The sequence below is a fragment of the Mesoplodon mirus genome, assembly GCF_964341445.2.
Source record: "Mesoplodon mirus genome assembly, chromosome: 8".
In the NCBI taxonomy this organism is placed as follows: domain Eukaryota; kingdom Metazoa; phylum Chordata; class Mammalia; order Artiodactyla; family Ziphiidae; genus Mesoplodon; species Mesoplodon mirus.
Window position 1 is genome coordinate 62,087,755 of NC_138984.1, and position 24,282 is coordinate 62,112,036.

General features: G+C 37.5%; 1 pseudogene across 1 annotated transcript; it reads right to left on the reverse strand.

The window, feature by feature from the left end:
- Nucleotides 1–7,857: 7,857 nt before the first annotated feature.
- On the reverse strand, nucleotides 7,858–8,792 carry LOC309809052 (exosome complex component RRP43-like; annotated as a pseudogene). Its single transcript has one exon. The product of its transcript is annotated as an exosome complex component RRP43-like (transcript).
- Nucleotides 8,793–24,282: the final 15,490 nt, after the last annotated feature.

Here is a 24,282-nt window from a genome sequence, read left to right on the forward strand (position 1 = left end):
TAACAGCAGTGTGGGGTGGGTCTGTGCTAAGTTCCTCTCTGCGCCTTCCTACCATTCATAATTCATACAAGCTCTTTGAGTGAGTTACAGTTTGGTATGCACTCTGGGGACAAATAATATCATTTATGTATTGTGACTGCTACTCTACTCTATCTTCCTTTTTATTGACAAGAAACAAGGGTGTTGCTTGTAGTTTTGAAACTAAATGGGGTGCAGAAATCATCCTTCTCTTTCTGAGAAGGCACCTTCTTTCTGCAGGAAATGCTATTGTAAACTGTACTGTTATAAATGGTGTGTTAGTTCTCAAGATATTCCTTTCTCAATGTCTGAAGTATCAAAGTGTTACTTTAGCATTCAGTGGAGAAAGTCATTGAAAAAGCGGGCGGTTAAGGACACGTTCCTAAAGTCTGGAAAATCAGTGGGACACTAAAAAGGGAACTGAAGTGGACCGGAAGGAACCTCTTGAGGGTGATTTAAAAAACCAGACACTGATTATGAACAGAGCTTTTACCCAAGGAACTGGAGAGGGCCAGCAAACCCATTCTACTGCACTCCAGTTAAATGTCTAGTAGTTGAGGGCCTCCCTGGTGGCGCAAGTGGTTGAGAGTCCGCCTGCCGATGCAGGGGATACGGGTTCGTGCCCCAGTCTGGGAGGATCCCATATGCCGCGGAGCGGCTGGGCCCGTGAGCCATGGCCGCTGGGCCTGCGCATCCGGAGCCTGTGCTCCGCAACGGGGGAGGCCACAACAGTGAGAGGCCCGCATACCGCAAAAAGAAAAAAAAAAAAAAAAAAAAAATGTCTAGTAGTTGAGATGTTTTCTGCACAGCCCATAAAGGATAATGAGGAAGGCTTTGATAGCTTTAAAGAAAGTTGCTCTGTGGCCTATCACAAAAACATGATCTGAGTGTAAGTGGCAAATGCTTGCAGACCCCAAAATGAAAAGGGGCATTGTCAGTTAGGTAAGACAGTTATCTTGCTAATTGCACAGGAAAAGGATCCTGATGTGAGTTTGTACCAGAGGGAAAAATAAAAGCATGTGATGTCAGAATGTAAAATCTGAGATATCATTTACTTAAACTGAAGTCTTCTGGAGACCTTGAAATTATCTGATTTTACCTCTACATGATAATTATTTAATGTAGGTCAAATTAAGGATTAACCTGCATTCTTAATTTTATTGTATTGTGTTTTTTTGGGATTATGAATTGTTCCTTATATTAGTTGGGGTTTAAAATATTATATTACTTCTCTCCTGTTGCAATAATTTCTGAGATTATTCTTGTATATCACCACCCCCCAACTCTAACAAAGATAGACTTCATGAATAATTTAAAAAAGAGAAAAGAACATTCATGTGAAAGTATTTATATTAAGTTTGGTAATGAAGAAAACAAGTTTCATTAACTGTTCTTTTCATGGTGGCTTTGCTACTCTTAGGAAAAGTCTATTAAGAATATGGGCTTCCCTGGTGGCGCAGTGGTTGGGAGTCCACCTGCCGATGCAGGGGACGCAGGTTCATGCCCCGGTTCGGGAAGATCCCACATGCCGCGGAGCAGCTGGGTGCGTGAGCCATGGCCGCTGAGCCTGCGTGTCCGGAGCCTGTGCTCCACAATGGGAGAGGCCACAGCAGTGAGGGACCCACGTACCGCAAAAAAAAAAAAAAAAATAGTAACCCTAAAATCTTCTCCCAAGGCACTGGGGACACTTGCATTAACCTTGTATTCACTCCTTCAGAATATGGGATGGTTACATTGAGTAAGATCGTAGTTGAATACTTCTACTCATAGAAGTAAGTTGCTACATGGTTGATTGGCTAGTCCACCAAGAATGAAGTGATGCTTTCTTCTGGTTTTAGGCAAGAATTAATCAATCAGTTGATTAGCTTACAAACATTGATTGCACACCTTCTTGCCATGATACTCAAGTAAGTGTTGAGAGTTAGCTGAAACAGCACACCGACAAACACAATGGAGAAAGATAAGTACTCAAAGATTTTCTTTAATTTATGCATACTTCAAACAAAATTTAATTCACAGTAGAGCTATGTCCAATAAAGTGGACTTCCATAACATCAAATAACAATGCTTTTTGAATTGATGATCCGAGAGAATGGGCGATGTAGTTTCCTACAAGGAATGTCCTCAACCACTTACTGAAAGCTTACTGCTTATATTTTCATGGATGTACTGGTTATGATTCTGTCTTTATCCTAGCACTGCAGTCCTGGAAGACTGACTGAAAGATGGCAAAATGGGACACTAATTCAAAACTGGTCATCAACTTGGATTTGTTTCAGTTCCAGTGCTGTTCAGTGTGGTATCATTGATGGCTAGATGCCTTCTCTTATGATTATTCCACTTTCTATGTCAGCAATTCTCAAGTTTTTTGGTCTCAATAACCTTGTTTTACTAAAAAATTATTGAGGGCATTCAGTAATAGGGTGTGGTATCTATCAGTATTTACCCTAATAGAAATTTAAGCTGACATTTAAAAACATGTATTTATTAATTTATTTTAAAAAACAACCAAACCATTTCATTAAACTGTTTTTCAGAAAAAGTAATGACTTTTTCCAAAACAAAAATATTTAGTGAGAAGAGTGGCATTGTTTTATATTTTAGCAAATCTCTTTAATGTCTGGGTTTCATATTTGCTTCTTCATTCAATTTGTTGCCATATCAAATAGTGTGTAGCCATTGGAAAACTTCACTGTATACACATGGGAGAATGAGGGTTAAAAAGGCAAAAAATATTTTTATGCAAATAGTTTTGATTCGGTAGAATCCCTGAAAAGGTCTCAGGAACCCTCAAGTATCCTCATGTAGTACAGTGTTGGTCTATAATGTGTTGAGGCTGTATGTCTATCTACCTACCTCATATGAGTTCAGTGCAACACCTGGCACATACTAGGTACTCAATACTATTTCTCTTCCAATTATTCTTCTCCAGCTCAAAATAAATCTTTTAGATTTATGCTTTAGGGCTCAGATAGCTTCAGGTCTTAATGATCTTTTATGTGTACCTGAGGGAGAACATTCTCTCACCCTAGACTTCTCAGGACCACTTTTCTTTACCTTTGAAGAAGGTTAAGAAAGAAAAGGATAAGGAAGTGGGAATGGAAAAAAAATAGGTTCTTAGGATCCTTATGAGGGATGTAATTACATATCTTGGGTCCTGGATTTCTGTAATCCTTAAGTAGCCAATCCTAGTGGATTCTAAAATAGTTTCAGAAGCGTACTAATTTCAAAGCAAATAAAGTATTGATAGTGTGTTGCGTGGTACAGCTGAGGTATGATTGGAGGACACATCTGGAACCTGTTGTTGTTTCATCATCTGATAACTGATGCAACAGATCACAGCATATAAACATAAGTACCCTACTTTTCAGATAGATAACTCTATCTGTCAATGGTCAGATCAATCCAGTGTATTTAAAGCTTGGACAAAAACAAAATATTTTTTTACAGTTTGATATTGAGTTTTTGATAATGCCATGTTAAGATTCATTTGTTTAGCTAATGCTTATGGATCATCTGCTGTGTGCTATGGGTAAAGCAATGTAGAAAGAGATATGATTTCTACCTTCAAATGCCTTGCAGTCTAGTGAAATCTACCCATAAAACATGGTAATTAATGATACATAGTAATGAATGTTAGGATGTGGAGAAAATAAGATGTTTTAAGAACTTGTAAAAAGGGGCATAACCCAGTCTTTTAGGAAGAGTGAACCTTCAGAGGGAGAGATAAATTACCTAAGCAATGAGTGGAGCTGGCCTGGTTGGAATTCATATGAAACTGGGAAGATATGCCAAGTGGAAGGAGAGTTGAGAGAGAGCACAATCCATTTGCTGATGTGAGAGAATTTCAGTAGCTAGAGTGAGAAGTTTGTAGGCCAGTGAGTGAGGGGTTGGAAATGTAACAAGGAAGGGATTTGAAAAGAGCTTACATTTTATTTTGAGATTATTATGGAGTCTTCAAAGGGTTTTAACTAAAATATCATCACAAATAGGCTTGAATTTTGTCAAGTTCACTCTGGCTGCAGTTTGGACATAAAAACCAAGACTAGTGTTGTGTTGATCCTAGAAAAAGGGAATGGAGGCCTATATAGATAAGGCAGCAGCAAAAGTGATGACAGACAGTGGACGCATTCTAGAGATATTGAGACCGCCGAATGAACAGGCTTTAATAATTGGTGCAGAGGTGGGGACGGAGTGAAGAGGGAAAATTAGTGTAATGCTCAGGTTCCTGGTATAAGCAGTTGAGTACTTTCATTGAAATAAGGATCCCAGTAGGAGAAATGTTTGAGTACAGATGTCAGGGAATGATGATGAATTCACTATTTTTGAGATATCCAAGTGGAGTTGTTGAATATTACATAACATCTATGGAATCCACTAGACTATGACATCCATTAGGTTAAAGTTTATGGAATTATGCATTTCACAAGATTATGGAATCCACTAGACTAACCATCATTAAATGGAAAACTATATTGCTTTGTTTCTCCATTGTCTATCATATATCTGCCTCATAGTAGAAGTTATTTATAGAATAAATGAAAAAACAAATGGCATGAATAAAGAAATATGAGGGTCAGAGGAGAGATTTGGAATGACTAGCTAGATTTAGAAGTCATTAGCATGTGGGTAATAGTTGAAGTCAGGGGAGTAGTTAAAATAGCCCATGTAGGTAACAGAGGGTGAAATGAGAAGGGACATTAAAAAGTGTCTGGAAGAATTGTAACATATAAAGAATAGACAGTGGAAAATGAATCTGCAAAAGCTATAAAGAAGAGCCAAACATTGGAAATTATATCTATTAACATTCTGTTTATAAGCAGCAGAGGCTGACTTTCTATTTCAAGCAAAATTTAAATTTACTTGAAGAATATCTGGACATAACAGAAATGAAGAGAAAATGGAGAACTGGTTTTGGAAAACAAAATGAGATCTGGGGAACTGCATAGAATGAACTATAACAAGTGTGATGCAGCAAGAATTGTGGGGTCTTCTGTCACTACCAGTACATGAATATGATGTCTAACCATCCCTACACTCTGACTTGATCAGGCATTAAAGCCCCAGGAGAAAGTGTATAGTTGGCTGAGTCCTGCCTACGGCACTATTTCCTGTGCCAGGGAAAAGAGAAGGAGGTTCTGGCCCTTCAGCTTCCTTGATGTGAAGCAACCATTATCTCCCACCAAAACTCCACACCAATGGAGCAGTCCCTGAAAGGGAAAGAGAGGTGCCCATCACAAGGGGAGGGGAATGGATGCTGGGTAGAACAAGAAATGACAAACATCATTATGAGACAAAAGATAGAAAACTGTATCCCTCTTCTAAATCGAGATAAATTTAGGTGAAAGAGAAAAGCAAAGACTTCTTCACTGGCAGCAGCAACAGGAGGTCATTGATAACTTTGACAAAGGTAGTATGAGCTGTGTAGTGCTGCTGGAAACCAGACTGGAATAGATTGGGGAGTGAGAGTAGGGTGACAGAGTGAAAATAGCTTGTGGAGAGAACCATTTCAAGAAGTTTAGTTTAAATTAATGCAAGAGAAAATTTGCTTTTATGATTTGGAAACATTCAGTATGGCAGAGAAAACAACTTTGCCCTTAAGTAGGGATTTTCTAATTCTGATGGTCAGGGAAAGAGTTTTTAAGACCGCATGACCCTAGATGGGTAAATTTCCCTATCTAGGCAATCACCATACATTAGAATTTCTTGTTCTTTTTGCAAGGCATCAGTAAGTTGCACAACTCTGTGAATTGCTTTGCTTTTGCCTCTTAAATTCTTGGCCACATGATTTATCACTTAAATGCTTCCATGTATGTTGCTGTTATATTGATACTTAATATTACTGTCTTTGTATTTCTCTCTAACTAGAATTTCAAACACATTGTGGGCAGGGAGCTGTTTCATTTCTCACAGTACCTGTCACAACAGTGGCATGAAATAGTGGTCATGCTCAGGGAATATTGATTGATTAGCTTATTGATTTTTAAGAACATTGACTGGAATGACATCTACCCACAAATCTTCACACAAAAAAGATTTTTAAATTGTTTTCCTTCTTGAAGTGTCATTTGATATCCCCTCTGGCTTCCTTTTACCATCAAAGTTGTTATGAAAATGAATGAAAAAAAAACACGCATTTTTGCATTTTAAGATAGAATAAACTTTTAGATTGGAAACTTCCAAAACAAACTGAAACCAATGAAAAGTATATTTTACTGCTTTATATCTAAAAATGGCACTGCTCAATTTAAGCTATTTTTAAAACCTGTGTATTCATGCAGCTTGCATACCAAAATGAAAATTGGTGAGCTATAAACCCTTGAAAAACAGGGTTTATAATGGAAACAGTAATTGACCCTTAAGTACAACATCAAAAATACAATACTATATAATACAAAGCCCAGGGCTTGGGATCCCATCTCTGCTCTAACCTCAGACTGGCACACTAACCCAACACCACAAAGCCAACTAATAGTTATATTCTGAGATGTTTTCTTCTTACATGGCAGAAAAGTAGATATGTGATCCAATAGCCACATGCAGCTAAGCTTTGCAGGACCAGTACTCTGAATATCTTTAATGAACTCAGTACTCCAGAGCTATAACACTGTTAGCTAATTAGACTTGCTTGGAAAGACCATTCAATTAAAAAAAGAAAAGAAAAAAAAAACTGCTACTACTAGCTCTGAAGTTGTACTTTCTTGTACCATAAACTTTGGATGTATAACTTTATACCATGGAATTCAGTGAGGGTAGAGTAACCAATTGTCAGGAAAGCTCATGGAATTACCAAAAATATTTTCAAAATATTTAGAGTTGTCTTCAACTTTGCTCTAGTTCATAGATGGTCTAGTTTCCCATTTCCAAGCCACAGCTATCCATTTTTAATCGTGAGAAAATGCAATCTAAACTAAAGAGGAAAACAAAAGTATTAAACTTGACTAATGAGGTATGAAGGATAAATCCAGATTCCAGGTTATACCTGGATCTAGGCAAAAAGGGGAGTATGCATACTAAGGATCTTAACCTATTCTGTTTGTTTGTTTGTTTGTTTGTTTTTCTTTATGGGAGTGGGGCAAGGGGTTAAGGGAGTTTGTTGCTAAAGAAGGAAAGTTCAGAGATTCCTTTCATTTTAAAGTTGAAATGTGAGAGCATTGCCAGCTTATTCCTTTAAGAAGCTTCCCAAGAATTTGTCAGCTAAGAATAGTCAAGATTTTGCCTTTTTAAATGTCATCTATTCACACATATTTTCGATGAGTTATGTTTATCAAGGGACAGTTAGCGAGAGTCTCTGGTGTTTTCTTGTTGGGCCTTCTGTTTCTGTTGCTACCTTAAAAACTAGTGAACTTGATAAAATGAAAATGAGTGAAACATTACTGGCTCTGTTCATACTATCTCTTCATCTATACCCTGTGACCAAAACACTAAGTGAGCTTGGGAGAGAGGTCCCTGGGAGAAGATTAGAATTGGGACAGGGTGGGTATTTTTCTCTGTGGGAGTTTTTAGAAGATTTTAGAAGTGACAGTGCCTGTTTTGGGATTCAGCAATTTTGCTAAATGCAATTAAAATGTAGGGTTTTTTGAATAGTGATTTGAAAAACTGATGTGCATCTTAAAATCTCAGTGCTTAGCAGTTTATTTACCTATTATTAGAATTGTTTCATTTAATAAATCTGATGTTACAACAGAGCACTTCCATGATTTTTTTCATGTCTTTCTTCAAACACTAAGATCTATCTCAAATAACATCATGGTGTATACTACCAATTCTATTTACTCAATGTCATATCAAAGCATGCAGACCTCACCAACACACACTTTTTTTTTTCAGAAGAATGTAGTTTGATATTTATTTTAGTATAAAAGGTTTGTGCACAGTGTAACAAATACAGCTTTTACAAATCTGTTTTGAAAACGTGGTGGTTGTTTATTTGGGTTTCATACCATTAAGTACTTCATCCATCAGTTTTTTTTTTTTTTTTTTTACTTCTTTATGTCTTAAAACTGCTTGGCTCATACAGTCTTGAAGTTTAGTTCCAGTCGGTCCACTTCCACCTGGTTTGTGAAGACAACATAGCTTGCCTTCCTCGTCCATTATTACTGTTAAGGTTGCAGTTGCCAGATGTTCCTCCTCTTCAGTAGGGTCAACTATAAGTAGAGTGTCATCAAATACAGCAAAGGAAATTGCAACCGATGAGTTCTAATATTCAAATAACTTCTCTTCTTTAAATGAACTTCTGCTACAGCAGTTTCTTCACTTATAGTAACTTCGGGCCACTGTACATTTTTTAAAGCTGCTAACAAAGCAAAGGTACAAGAATCCAAAATGTTTCCATCATGGTTGAGGCAAATGAGATCACAGTATAGAACCCAAGCAAGCTTTCCTGGAGAGATACATAAGTCCTCTTTCTGAATTATCTGTGAATTTTCAATGATATCTGTAATGAACTGGCTGGCCACTTGGGCCTCTTCTCCAGGAGGTCCAGACCGAAATCTCCAGGAACACAGAGGTGATAGATCCAAATTAGGAACAATATATCCTTTATCAGGGGCATCTGTTGGTGGTGCTCCAAATTCCACTTTAATTCCACAAATTACTGCAGTATTTCCCAGCTTCACTAAAGAAGAACTATCTGCAGTACCAATTGAACCTATGCTGACAGTTGTGGTTCTCAGTTCACCAAGTTCTCTTCCATCAGGATGGCAATTCACTTTCAAAAATCTCCTGTAATACTCCAGAGGTTCCACAGTTTTGAACCCAGATGCCATCTTCCACCCGTGGGTCCAACACACATATTTGAACACAAATACACACTTTCTTTATTTTCTTTTTCTGTTCCTTCTCTCATTCCTTATAATTCTTTCATACACTGAGTTTGCTTCACTGTATTTTAAACTCTCCATTAATTCTGCAGTTTTATTCATGGCTAATTACACTGTACATAAAAAATTATGAGGAGGGTTAAAGTGTTAAAAAATTAACTGATACTTACCCCTTTCTTTGAACCCTTTGGTCCTTTCCAGAAAATTCAGGGAAGAGATAACACATCAAAATGCAAAGTGAAAATAAGTAAAGTCTTAGCTTTCGGGTTTCAAGATCCTGCTCTTTGGGGAAAGTCAAAAGAACTGAAGGCATGGGCAAAATATTTGGAAAACTACCCAATAAGTAAAGAATCCAGATGTCCTCTTGCTCATTAGATAAAACTTCCTTGGGCTGGGGCATGAAGAAAGTTGGAAAATAAGCATTGAAGGTTTGGAATGGGTGGGTCCCCAAGAAAAGAAAAAGGCCCATGTCCCAGTGTCATTGGCTGACTCTAGGTGGGTGGGGAGAAGGATGCACGAGGGGAGAGAATGTGGGGCAACAATAATCTTTAGCAGGATTGCATCTAAGTCCCAAGGGGCTTACACAGAGCCAAGGCTTCAGACAAGGGCCCTGAGGATCAGGGTCACGGCCAGGAGGAGAACCTCTGAGTTGTCTGGTGACCTGGGCTTCAATGCCCAGTTCACACAGACATCTTGAGTCCTACCTGCCGAGCTCATTCAGGTCTGGTGGCTTTCTCTGTCTTCCTTCTTTCCCAAGAACCTCTTGGATCCCTGAGCAAAAGATTTCTAGGCCTGTGGTCCACTGGGACACAGGGATCTCTGAGAGGCCCTTTGCCATCTTTTTGGCACAAGGAAACTATTCTGTCATGGGATGCAAAAAGCTCTCTGAACCAACTCGGGTCCACTTGCCTCAACTCACCTTGCAGCCTGCACTCTGCCAGCATCTCAGACTCCACATGGAGGGGGGCAATGGTCTCTCCACACTGGATTCCCAACCCAGTCTAGGATTTCTGTTCTTTCCTCATTTGGAGCCTGACCAGATGGAGGAGGAAGCAGGGAGCTGGAAGTCCTTCTTAGCTTTCCAAGTATTATGCTCCAAGAAACTGTACTCTCAGCATAGAGTACAATCGTGGTCCTAATTCATTAATTTATACATTTTCTATTACCTGAGTTTTATTTTCCTGCTTCTTCCTGAGGACCAAGCTAAGACTTGTTTGGTTTATTTATTTATTTTTTCTTTAAGTTGTGGCATCCTTTCCTAGAGGTAAAAATTGTAGAAGGTGTTAATCAATTAAATCAGGAAGGTCCAAGAGCCCTGTGAAACTACATAGAAAATATGAGTTAACATTTCAAAATATCATCCCCCCACAACTATTTGTGCCATATTTATTTAGTACTTGTCTCTCCTGCTAAAATCTAAGCTCAGTGAAGACATCATTTTGCCCATCACTCTTTCCCTAGCACCTTGTACATTGCCTGAAACACAGTAAATACTCAATAAATATTGTTGAATAACTGAATAAATAAAATGGTAAATGAAATACCTAAGCAATTCTTGTTACTATTTTGTGACATGCCCCACCATTCCCTCAGAAAGGGCCTTACTCGGTTTATTTTATCCATTACTAGCTCTGGAAACTACTGGTTGCAACCAATGTTTAGTAAGACTTTTCTTTACTCCCTGATTTTGCAAATTTATTACTTTTTTAATGCAAAATTAGGTGAGATCCAGAAATGTAGAGTTCTTTTTAAACCACTTGATCTGAGTGTGTTTTGAACATATGTATTGAGAGAAAATACTTTTCTAGATTAATGGAGAATTTCCAACAGATTGATTGGCCTACAGTAGTTAATTAATTTATTTTTTCTTGAATGTAACGATACAAAGTATACTGGGTTGAAATGAGAAACAGAGGACTCATGGAAACTTATTTTGTTCTGAGTATTATAAAGTAAGATTTTTTTGAAAGAATACGTTAGGTTTTAGGTTACTCTTGGCTCAAAGCAAAGATTTAAGGTGAATTTACCTCTGATTCTTCTGTGAAGTGCTCTCTACACTCTGTTTCAGTAACAATTACCTGCTAAAAATTCCTACTCCCCAGGCCCTCGTACCTGCCTGTATTTCTCTTTGACCTAAATGGAGGTTAAATGTACGTTGCTGAAGGGAGAATTCCAGGCTCCAGAGAGTATCTCTCTTGTAAGTGACAGAAGTGTGTGTGTGGTGTGTGTGTGTGCATGCAGAAGCCACTAAACCATATATTTTTACCCCTACAAGGAAAGTAAGTCAATTCTGGGAAGTGAAAACTAGAATAAATATCTACTTCAAACTATATAGGACATGTAGATTCACAGAGGAAAATATTTCCACTCTAGTCATTGATTCCTTTAAAATAGACTGTAAGCTTCCTAAAGATTGTGTGTGTGTGTGTGTGACTACTAATCTGTGGAAAATCTGTGTAGTTAAGACTCAAAATGACATAGACAGCAGCAAAAGAAGAGAGGTGTGTTTCCTGTAGATCATGTGGCATCAATGATGCTGTTTACTCTCCTTTACTGTGGGTCTAATTTGGACTTTCTTCTCAAGGTAAATATCAGTTTAGTCGTCCAGGTATAGCTTCATTAAATAATGTAAAATGCAACTTTGAAAAAACATTAAATACGTATTGAACACACATTAGATAAAACTGTAGCTAGTCAACCTGTATTAAGTACTTACTAAGTACTTACTGTCATATTTTCACTTTTCTTTTTAATAGTTCCTTGATTTAGTTGAAAGCTCATGTCCTAGAAAAAAATTGGGTGGAACACTGAGCAATTAGCTAATAAATTTAATTGGTAGAGGAAGTCAATCAACATGCTTTGGTATTTTTAAAATGGTTACTGAATATCTTCACTTCAGCTTAAGCAGAAAAAGAGGAGTAACTTTCCTAGATATTTCTACTGATGTTTATATGTTAAGGATAATTCCAGAGGCTTCTTCTCAGTGTTGGGAAAAGGCCATTTGTTTGTTTTAAATTCCTGCATATCTTTTTGCACTGATCACTCAAAAGTGCACTAAATATTCATTCATATTTGGAATTCTTTAAATTGTAGAAGCAATCAGCAATAGTTTTTTCAAAGAAAAATAAAACAGTTACACGAGTGCCACATCAGTCTTGGGCAACAGATCAAATTATGGGAAGTTTGAGTTTGTCCTGGCATTGACATTTCTAAAGCTGCCACCATGAAGTATAACTTCAAATGCAGGTTTTAGCAAAGACCACAAAATACATATTTATATTGTAGTTTTTCTAACTCTTCCCTATTGTTATGGGCATTTGTCCTGCCTTTGAAATTTTGAAAAAGAAAAGCTAGGAAGAAAGCTATGTTTTTTGAGGTATGTATTTTCGGTATATGTGGATTTTTTAAAAAATAAGGTGTGTTTTCCTCCTCCCTGTATTTCTTTCTTTTGATTTGATGCTTATAAGAGTATGATCATTTCAGGAGCACAACTGCAACCCTCATCATAAACTGAAAGGAGGTGTCACTTGTGGATGGGCTCTGTGAAAAATAAAAGATTCTCAGTGTCCTGGGGGTGCTGATATTCTTTCCCTTCCTCGGGGGATAGGTCTTAATCTTTGGAGTGGAGCCTTGTCAAATGTTATCATCAAGATGCTGCTAATGGATTAAAATCTCTTCCGTGTTGTTCATCACCTTCTTTTTAAAAATTTCCCTTCTTTCCTCTTCACCTCTCTTCCCTCACTTTTCCTCCTCCAGTTCTGTAAGTGTGCAAAAGCCAGAACTTCAGTCTTCGATAATCATGGCTTCTGGCATCTAGTGACCATTGTACTGTACATTTAAATGGAATGTAAATAATGTCACTAAATCTTCCAAACATGTGTCTACCTTTCTTGCTCTTGAGAGCGGGTGAAGAATGTTGAAACCAGAAGCTGTTATAGAGATTTGGCCTTTTCCTTAAGATATGAAGTTCAGGTATTCATATTGACATTTGTGATGGATTTCTAAGATCCATGCGTTATGTCTTCTATGTGGTGGAAGGAGAGAACATTTGTTTTGGCTGGAATATGACCAAGTCTCATTAAATAAAGTTGAGTATATTCTTAGCCTCAATATGTGGTACTAGGAATATCTGCATTTATGATGGAATTTTTAAAATCTAACTTTAAAAGTATTGATTAAGACTGAGATAGAAAAAACAATTTTTGATTTATATTAGGAAATATTCATTTATTTTTGTGGGTGAATTAAATGCATATACCACCATCTTCCACTTATCTATATATATACTTTGAACAAAATCTAGTTCATGTAGGTTCATATAATCTTAAGGAAAACAAACTGATATAAAATTCACATTTGAACTCAGTCTGGATACCATTTATTACTTCAAGTAAGTATTTGAGATTCTATTCTGGGGCTGACACTGTTCTAGAAACTAAAGCTCTAAAGGTGAGAAAAGTGCCTGTGGGATTTGTGTGTGCATGCGCACACACATGCACAAGTGTACATGCATAACAGTGAGTGAGACCCCTACATACAGAGCCTGCATTCTAGAGGGGACAGCATTCTGCAAAGGATTACAGAGATAACTATGAAAATATGAAACTGCCACAGTATAAGTGCTTTAAAGGAGAAGAAGGTGCTAGGAGACTATGGCCTAATTAGGAAGGTCAGGAACTACTTCCTGCCTGCAGTCAGGACTGAACTGAGATCTAAAAGCACAGCAGGTGTTCTTGCATGAAGAAAACTGTGGGACGGAGAAAGGAAAAGGGAGGAACAGTCCACGGAGGGAAGACCCAGTGTGGCAATGAAGAAGGTGAAATACAAAAAGCAGGCAGAGATCAAGCTATGTGTTGAAATTTGAACTTTCACACTAAAGGCAATGGGAAACCACAGACATTTTAATCAGGAGAGGGGGGAAAAGGGAACAGTATGGCCAGAATTTGTATTTTGAAAGGAATATTCTGGCTGCAGTATGGAAAACCACACTGACTGTACATGGGTACCTTTCATGGCAGGTTCCTGAAATAATCCAGAAAGAAGAGATGAGAGTTTGGGTTGGGATGATGGTGGGAGAAAAGAAGAGGGCAGAAAGGAGTCACTGCATATTTATTTGTAATGCAAATGATATAGAAGCTTTGGATAGAGGGCATTTTACAAAAATGTCCCTGGGTTACTGGATGTGCCATTGGTGCTCAGTGGGGAAAGGCAGAGGTGCTGAGGAAGAGGGCCAGGATTAAAGGAAAACCACATGTTTGGTTTTGAGCTATTGACTTTGAAATATCCAAGTGGAAATATCCAAAGAGCAGAGGGCTACAGGCCTGAAGCTCAGAGGAGAGGTCTAGACCATTGATGTACAACCATACAGCTTTTGTGCGCTTTTGTGTGCACAACCGTAATTGGCGTTCAAACCCATGGACCACGGACAAGATTGCCTAAGGAGAGAGAAGAGGGAGAAGAAAAGAGGGACACAACCTGCCTGGGAAATTGCAATGTTTAAAGTATGAGAAAAAGGTAACATCAAAAAACCAAACCAACGGTCAGGAAGGTGGGAGGAAAAGAAGAAAGTCTCATGTTATGAAAGCTGAAGAAAGAGAATGACTCAAGATGGAAGAGAATAAAAATAAAACAAAATTGTTCTCTATGTGTCCTGAGGCGAGACTGAATTAACATTTCTTTATTGACTCTGTTAATAGTCGTGTATACTAAAAAAAAAAAAAAATCTAATGACACCATTCTGACTTGAGACAGATAAACAGAAACAGGAATGCAATGTCTGGAATCAAGTAAGTGAAGCTTGATCGGTGATTATTATATTTTGGGGTCACGAATAAGCACCATAGGGTTTTTTCTTCAAAGCACTTAATCTGGTTTGTAACTATAAGTTTGCCTACCCTCCTCCTCTCTCTCTCTCTCTCTCTCTCTCTCTTTCCTCCCCTCTCTCCCCCCACCCCCATCTCTATCTCTATGTCTATCTCTATGTATGTCTTACTTTCATTTTAAGGACCATGTCTAGTTTTTAACCATTGTGCCCCAGCATCTAGCATAGAGCCTACATGTACTTAGAAGGCATGCAATATTTGTTGAGGAACAAATGAGCGCATCTCAGTTGTGCAACAAAGGACAGAAAGCTCTGAATTAGGAAAGGAAAGACTTAGGTCTCTTGCTCCTCTGGGTCCTGTTTTATTAAAACATCTACGAGCCTCACTTTCTTACTATAGAAAACCGTATGCTTTGAGTGGAAGGTCTCCAAGATAATGTCTGATCTAAAGTTCCATGAATCTGTTTACCTAAATCCAGTGAAAACTTAGGAGCAGATCTCTCTGAAAACAAATGAACAAACAAGCAGCAAAAACAAACAAAAAACTAGCCTTTTGTAAAAACCTGTTGCTAACCAGGTTGACTTTAAACTGTGCCAATGAAATCTGAAGAAGGCAAACACCTTACCGATGTTGTGCCCTATCTCACAGCCTCTAGTGGTGCACGTACGTGCCATTGCTATGGTGTCCAGTGGAGCTCAGGGGGGCCTGATAGTGTCTGGCTTCAGAAGCATCCTGTTTCTCTTGCTTTCTGCCCTGGGCTTCTTTCCTGTAGCCTCAAAGTAAAAGGCTGGGCATTCATATCCTCAAGAGACCTTTGACCACTGGAGGGTGAAATCCATGAAGAAATACTCTCCTCTACACTGGTCTCAGATGGAAAATTCTGTGGTGAATTCTACATGGTTTTTGCAGGTTCCCCAAAACACTGAGCCCCAATTTCTACAGCAGTAGTCCACTCAATGATACTTTCCCTCCTCCTTTCCTGCTTTGCTTTCTCCAGGCCCCATCCCCAGTTGCTCCCTGGAGGGAATTTTCCAGACTAAACTACCTGGCCACAAACCTTTCTCAGAAGGCTGTTTTTTGGGAAGAACCCAAGTTAAGGGATATTTCTATTGGATCAGTATAGGCACACAAAGTTCACATTACCCAATTAAGATGTTTCTGAAACTTTTTAGTATAATTTGAATTGTTCTAAAACAATATTTTGTTCATTGATTTACATTTCAGCTTTAGAAAGACTCTATCATTATTCTGTTATGAAACTTTAACTGGCATGGACTTGATTGTCTTTTAGTATCTTACCTAGGATACATTCCATGTTTATAATGAACAAATAATCATTGTAAATAAATATTTAAATGTACCAGTAATGTGGTTACTTAAAAAACTATTAAGAATAAATAGTGCTTTGCTGGTAAAAGCACAATTGCTTACTTGCTAACATGTGTATTTTCATAAATTTTATCTTGGATTATATTTTGTTATGTCAGGTTTGTAAAGATTTGAATCCTTATTGCTGGTGCCCTTTATTTGAACTTGGAATTTTTTCCCCATTTTCATTTGAATGATAATGCTTTTCTCTGATCCACAAATATGTTAAAGTCAATAGTATATACACATAGATGTTTCTCTTTTTATTGGAAAAAAGGGAATTATTTTTCTTCTGCTGTTCCCTGAACCCATTAATCACAATACAATATATGATATTAATTATGCTTAAATGTAGCTTGCTTATATAATTTGTGAACCTCCAATAACTCAAGACTTTCAAATTATTTGTCTTCCATGTAGACATTTTGATTACTAAAACATTCCTAAAGCTAGAAGAAGGAATAATAACAGGATTAAAACTATGAATCACCTTTTGATTAAACACTCTGCAGTTTTTGTTGCTAAATCTTCACTCAGAGGATAATTCTAAGTCTCATTTGAACTTGTAGATTTTAATTCCATATTGATCGCCATAACCTGGTGAAAGCAATTCATATTCACTCAGATCATAGTTTGAATTTAAACTGGATGTTGATGCTTCGTTATAACAACAGTGGCCTCTAATTGTGCAGCTCTAATGGATAAGACTGAGGGAACAAAGTGGGCAGCATAAAGTGGACAGTGGCATTTGGTGACAATCTCCGTTCAGTCTTGAATTTGATGTATCTCTTAAGTTGACATGTTCACTCAACTCCGTCTCTATTGGAGTAACCTAGACTTCTGCTCATAAAGGCTTGATAGTGGTAATAGCAATCATAGATGCATATATAAATAGTTATATAAATCTTTCACATACATTATCTCATTTGACTTGAAAAAATATTTTTTGATGCGGGTGGAACAGGTAAAATTATTTCCACTTAGGCTCAGAGAAATGGTGTTACTTATGTCCAAATTTTAAAAAGCTAATAAATGAGAACCAGGTGTTCTGGCTCCCGGTCCAGTGATCTTCCTGGAGTGTCCCTGTGCCCAGCATTCACTCACACTAGACCATTGTCTTCTAGTGTGGGCTTTGCCCATCTCCTGCTCTCATGGTCTTCTCTCCTCTACCTTTCTCAAAAAATGGTAAGATGCACACTGGGAGCTAACTTGGACCAGCTGTATCCTTTGTCTTATTACTCAACCTGAACTTTGTATATATTCTTGCTGTGATGGTTAATTTTATGTGCCCGTTTGGTGAGGCTATAATACCCAGTTACTTAAACCTAAATCTCAGTGTTGAAAGAGTATGGTTCACATCTACAATCAGCTGATTTTAAGTAAAGCAGATAACCCTCGATAATGTGGATGGGCCTCATTCAATCAGTTTAAGAAGCAGCAACTACTGCTTGAGTTTCTAGCCTTCCAGTTTGCCCTCTAACTTTCACACTTGCCAACTACCACACTCCTGTGAGCTAATTCCTTAAAATAAATCTCTTGATATAGAACAGGATGGGATAGGCTATACATGTAGATAGCCTATGTATGTATTGTTTCCTATTTGTTCCATCTCTCTGGAAAACTACAACTGATATATTTGCCTTATATTTTTTCTGAGAATATCAATTATCATACAGTTGTGCTCCACCTATATTTTCTGTTCCTTAGCTCTCTTTCTATTGTCCTTCCTCTTTACTAAAATTTAAACTTTCACTTATATTCTTGATTCTATAATTCTTTTCTGATTCATCAATCTTTTCTCTCTTGTAACACCAGTCTTTCCATTTCTCAGTTAGTGAACATAATCCTAATTTATATAACAAAATCATTGCCATTATCTGGCTCCCTTCATCCTTCCTATCAGTAAATGGGGAGTATTTCATATCATACTCCAAATATCTTTGTGGTAGTTAGGTAAATGCATACACACATATATAGACAAACTGAGTTTTAAAGAATATATTGTATTTTATTTTTGGTTTCAAAATATATTCCAACCTATTTATAATTTCACAGTAGAAGGTTAAGGAGCAAGGAATCAACTATGAGCTCTATCACAATACTGACTTTCATAATTAGGTGTTAAAGACTTTGGTCCTTATGCTATTGCCTACTGGGGATTCTTAAGTAGGTAGGCATTTTTGGTTACCTACTGGAATTCACCTGGATATTCCACATGCAACTCAAATTAAACCTAGTTAAAACTTCACTCGAACTCTTTCACCCAAACCCTCTTTCTCTTTTCCTATTTCCCTATTTGGTTGTTGGCAATCTCATTCCCAGTTCTCAATGACTCTTGACTCTAATTTTCTTCACTAATATATCTCCTGTCTGACCCCAAACCCTGTCAGTTCCTTTCTATTACTAAGTGCACCATGCTCTGTCCAATTTTTTACACTTTTTCACACTGATTCATTAATTTAATAAATATTTACTGAATGTGTAATCTTCATCAAGCGTGGTTGTAGGTGCCCAGGATATATCCGGGAATAAAGCAAAGAAGTGTACCTTGTTGAGCTTTCATTCCAGAAGGGTGAGACAGGTAATTAACAATTAATATAATTAATAAGTAAATTATGTATGTTAGGAGATGATGTTTTTCCCTGAAAAAAAATAAAAATAAAACAGGGCAAGCATCCTGGGAATTGGCTCACTCAATATTTATTTAATAAACATTTACACAAGTGATTGACTGAATGAATAGTACTTCACACTCTAGATTTGTCTTGTGTTCAGTGTCCTGGAAGAAATTAGTTATATTTTAAAAAGTTCATCTGTTTGTTTGTTTTGGTTGGGTGAAGATTTGTTATTTGTTTGTTTGCTTCATTGTCTTTGGTAGAATAAATGGGTGACAGCTCAGAAGATGCAGACAATTTAAAATACCAAGTGAGTTGCTTAAAAAAAAAAATGTGTTTCTCTAATTTGCCTTCCCTTCCTCCCTCCCTCCTTCCCTCCTTTTCTTCCTTCTTTCCTTCCTTTCATTTAATTTAGCAACAAGTATGTAATTCCTACTATGATTCAAGGAGGTATGTCTCGCATTGGAGATACAAGGCTTATTAATAAAGAGCCCCTGAACTTAAGGATCTCACAGGCAGGGGATATGCATGCACAGAGGTCAAGGGAAGGCACCCTGGTAGGTGACAGCCAGGGTTCTGGAACTCTAATCTCTGGCTGGATCCTAGGTTATTCTGTCTCTAAGCCTCAGTCTTCTTTTCTGAGAAGTAGAGATAAGGACCTACTCAGAAATTTGTGTTAGGATTAAATGAGTTACTATTTGTAAACTGCAAAGAAAAGTACTTGGTATACAATAGTAAATTTTCACTATTTTTTTTTTTTTATTGTGAGTATAACATGCTCTAGTAAGTTCAAAGTGAGAAACATGCCTGGAGATTATGGAAGCCTAGTTTTTAGTGAAGAATGAAAGCGAGACATGAGGAAGGGCAAGGACTATGTTTGAAACTTTCAAACAAAACATATCGGAGAGCAGAGATATGGTAAAAATATATGGAAAAATGTATATGGCTGGCTGTAAGGCCATAAAAAAATACTGGAGTTTTTACTTCAGTGCTTAATCTAGGGCATTATCATTGGTGGATTATTTATCACAAAAAGTTATTATAATCTCTTTAAATTGTAACCATTAACTTTAAAGTGCTAATTCTTCGGGATTTGAGAAACTTGGAATTTATAATTTCAAAATTATAGCATTTTTGTTGATTTTAGTAGATTTTTAAAATCTATTCTACAAATTCTTAGGTTTTCTTACCTGTAAAATGGACTTGATATTATTAAATCAAGTATATTATCATTTTAATCTTATTTCTAGTTAAATTTTCATGTGTTATAAATTCTGGGCAAATATAGTATATTTCATGTGTTATATATAGTATTTCATGTGTTATAAATTCTGCTGGGCAAATATACTTAGGGGTATAGTTGAGTTCATGCACACTTTCATAAAATGTGCTGTTACAACATTAATTTCAATAAATTAGACAATACATTACATTGCTGAATTTCATTTGTTAATGTAGAACTGGAAAATAATATAGTTTCCTAAAAATAAAAAGAATAGTGATTTATTCCCTGACATAAAGTAATCCTAGCATACACACACACACACACACACACACACACACTCACACACACACAAGTCCATGAAAGCATATATTTGTTCTCAAAGAGCAAAAAAAAAAAAAAAAAAGATTTGGAAAAGAGGGCAAACTTGCTAGGATTTTAAATCAATATTTGTGTGACACCTTTTTATCTACTGCCTGGAAGAAATAAAAACACATTAAACTTTTTTAATAAAAGTAAGTTAGAGTAACTGAGAACATTTTCAATCACATCATAAAGATTTGTTTCAGACATAAACAATGACTTTCTGTGAGCTCTGCCCTGACATCTAAAGAATTCAGAATGACATTTGCTATCCAACAGGGATTTTCCTTCTGAAAACATAGCCCACTAAGAATCCCCAAACTACTCCACCTCCTTGGTTCCTGTGTAATGCACCAGGCAAGCATGAGAAACCGAAACTGGCTGGCTGAGGCTTGGTACAGGAGCCTGCACAATGGGGAGGCTTAAGAGAATTTTCCTGGATGCCCATAACTGCCACATCAGGACTTCAGATCCTGGCCCTTTTCTAGCCAGAAACCAGTAGGGGCAGGGGAAGGATAAAGGAGAAAACCACAGGAGGTGATCCAAGAAGCAAGTAGACCACATCCATAGGCTCTACACAGCAGCCTATCAACATTCATTTGTTCACTCATTCATTCGACAGATCTTTTCATGCTGGCATTGTTCTTGGTGTTAAGATAAAACAGTGAATATAGCAAAGTTCCTCCTCTTGGTCTAGTTCAGGAGACAGACAAGAAACAAAGAAATATGTGATAAATCACATGGCAATATATACTATGGAGAAAACTAAAATAGAAAGAGAAGAGGGAGTATTACGGTGGGTTTAGACTTTCCAGTTAAAGTACAAGACACGCAGTAAAACTTGAATTGCAGATAAACAACAAATAATTTTTTAGTCTAAGTATGTCCCATGCAATATTTGGGAATGATTTTTTAGTATAAGCATTGTCCTCTGTAATATTTGGGGCATACTTATACTAAAATTTGAATTATTTGTTGTTCATTTGAAGTTAAAATATAGCTGAGTGCCACCTATCTCCAGTCCCTCCTGCAAATCCGGTAACCCTGTTTGAATTAGAAGAGGGAGAGGGATTCTATTTTTATATTGAGTAGTCAAGGAAGCCTTCTGATGATATGATTAAAGAGCAGAGACCTAAAGAAGGAAGGGAATGAACCATGAAGATATTTGGAGAAGTATCCATGAGAGAAAAGCATGTGAGTGACAAGGCCTCAGACTAGATGTGTTCCTGGAAGGCTAATGTAGATGGTGGGGAGTGAGAGATCGAGTAGCAGGTTGCAAGGGGATGGGCTCAGAGAGTTGGATGGGGACCCAGATCCTGCAGGGTTTTATAGGATAGCATAGGAACTTTGGCATTTACTCCAAATGAGATGAAAAGTCACTGGAAAATTTAGGTCAGGAAATGCTGTAGTCTACATTGAATTTTAAAAGGATACGCCTGCTAAGTGGGGACTAAAAAACAGGAAACCAGTTAGGGGTCAATTACAATTTTTTTTTTTTTTTTTTTTGCGGTATGTGGGCCTGTCACTGTTGTGGCCTCTCCCGTTGCGGAGCACAGGCTCTGGACATGCAGGCTCAGCGGCATGGCTCACGGGCCCAGCCGCTCCACGGTATGTGGGATCTTCCCGGGCCGGGGCACGAACCAGTGTCCCCTGCATTGGCAGGCGAACTCTCAACCACTGCGCCAGCAGGGAAGCCCTACAGAAATTTTTAAAAAAATGGTTATGTTTTTTTGAGAGTGTAAAATAGCAATGGAGGTAGTGAGAAGTGGACTTTTTTGAGTAGATTTTGAAGGTAGAGCCCATAGGATTTATTGACAAACTGGATGTTTTGAGACGTGTGGGAGAGACTCAGGGATACTGGGAGTTTCCTCCCAGTTTTAAGACCTGAACAATTAGAAGAATGAAAGAATGAAGCTGACATAGGCTGAGGAGAAGGCTGCAGAGGTTCAGGTCTCAGAGGGTGGTCTGGAGTGGGTTCTTTAAGGAGTTAGGTTTCTGGGGGCTTAGTTATTCGAGTGGAGATGACTGACAGACAATTGTACATGTACCGCTGGAATTTAAGGGAGAGATTACGAATGCAGATAGGTTTGTGAGTTGTCAACATATAGGTGTCATATAAAGTTATGAAACTAGATGAAGTCACCTAGAAAAGAGAGGAGATCCAAGGATTGGTCCTTGGGCACTACTAAAGGTAGAGGCATAATAAATAAAAGAAACAATTGAGAAGGAGCATTGAGAGATATTAAAGGAAAACCGAGGGAGAGTGGTGTCAAAGAAAGAAAGGGAATATTATGGTTTTAAAGAAGAAGGATAGTTACGTTAAATGATAATTGATATTTGGAACAATAACAGTAACAATAACCCCAAGGTCTTTTAACTATATTAGTTTCACTGAACAGAATGCAATAAAGGATGAAGCACATAACATGTAACATGTATCATGGGGCTTCTAATTCCATATTCCCTACTTTACCTCCATCTTTCTGGATTGGTAATACTCTGGTAAATAATTCAGCGATATAAGAGGACAAGTATGAGCCAATATTTGACATTTCCTGGCTCCTAGTTCACTCACTGTTTCACCCTCATTAACTTTCACCTCGTCCTGGACTATCTAGGTCTCCTGCAAATATATCCACTCATTATCTGAATCTCCATTTTTGGATCTACCACTTTTTTTCTTCTCTTTTCTGTGCACACCCCAAAGACTTTTACACTCTGAAATCAATATATGAATGCAGGGACAAGCTAAAGTTTGACGTTCTTGGCAATGCCTCCACTTATTATAGCTAATAATCCACCTTGGTTGGAAAAACATCTGAGGCATTTATTTCCTTTAAATAAAAAACTCATATTTTGTGATCTATTCCCTCAGTGTTCAGCTAGCTAATCTGAAAATCAAATCATGTGTTGAACAGCTAATAGCATAATAGCCTCCCTTTCAAAATATTACATTTTGAAAGAAATCTTCATAGCACATGGTAGCAATTAAAAAAATGTTGAATAATTTCTCTATGAGAAGTTAGGTATGGCCTAACAAGGTTGATAGGGAGATGGTCGGGGTAGGGCTCTGAAAAGTCATCCTCAACTCAATTGAAAGGGGGCAGTTGTTCACTTTCAAACATGGTGGTTCACTTTTTATATCTGAGAGGACTACCTTACTCTTTTCCTCAATTCAGACCAAATACATAACTTGTAAAATGTTTTGCGATTATTTTTAATCAGTGAATTTCTGCTTTATTTAGAAAAGACCTGTAAAATGTTTTCTCTACACATTCCTATACACTTCCCATTTACTTTGTTTCTTGGGGTGGTATGCAACAAGAAAATATTTGTTTAATAAAAAGAAAAGTTACAGTTAGAAGTTAAGTCGTGTTGTTCATGGTTGTGTTTCCAAACACAGCAAGCATAGAGTAGGATTGTCAAATATCTAGTGTGGAGTCTAGATGTGACCAGAGAATCGTTTACTAGACCCATCAAGCCACGAGGAAATCCTGTTCTGGCTCTGTGGTGTGTCTGTCCCCTAGTGTGGGGAATCTGCCCTGCTTTCAAGTTCACCTCTGACTAGTCAGTGGAGTCAGGCAACAGGACTGTGTGAGTTGCAAAAATTTCACCTTTGTTGAACCCAAAGACCTTTAGTGTCTGGGTTTTGTTTAAATAAAATCTGTTGCTGAGTTGCTTATCTGTTTCTTTTCAAATGCTCAGAACCTCACAAGTTAGTCTGCAAAATTGGGTTGAAAATTTGGCCAGATTTCTAGAACATCCACCCCTGGCATTCGCCAAAAATATCAAAAGAACAGCCTTTCTTGTGGTACTCGGGCTCCTCTGATTTCAGGCCCAGTTAAATACCAGGCACTTTCTTCTTCCTTTTTGGGTGGGAAAGTAGGGTATGAGAAAACTAGTCAGAAGACAGAATATGTAGACATTTAAAAATTTATCTTTTCATATTTTCAAGTCTTTGATTGAAAGTAAAATAAACTAATGAGTTTGAATGTTTTTTGTTTGAAGTAAAAAGAGCAGCATAAAAAAATTGGAGGCAATCTCTGTGCCAA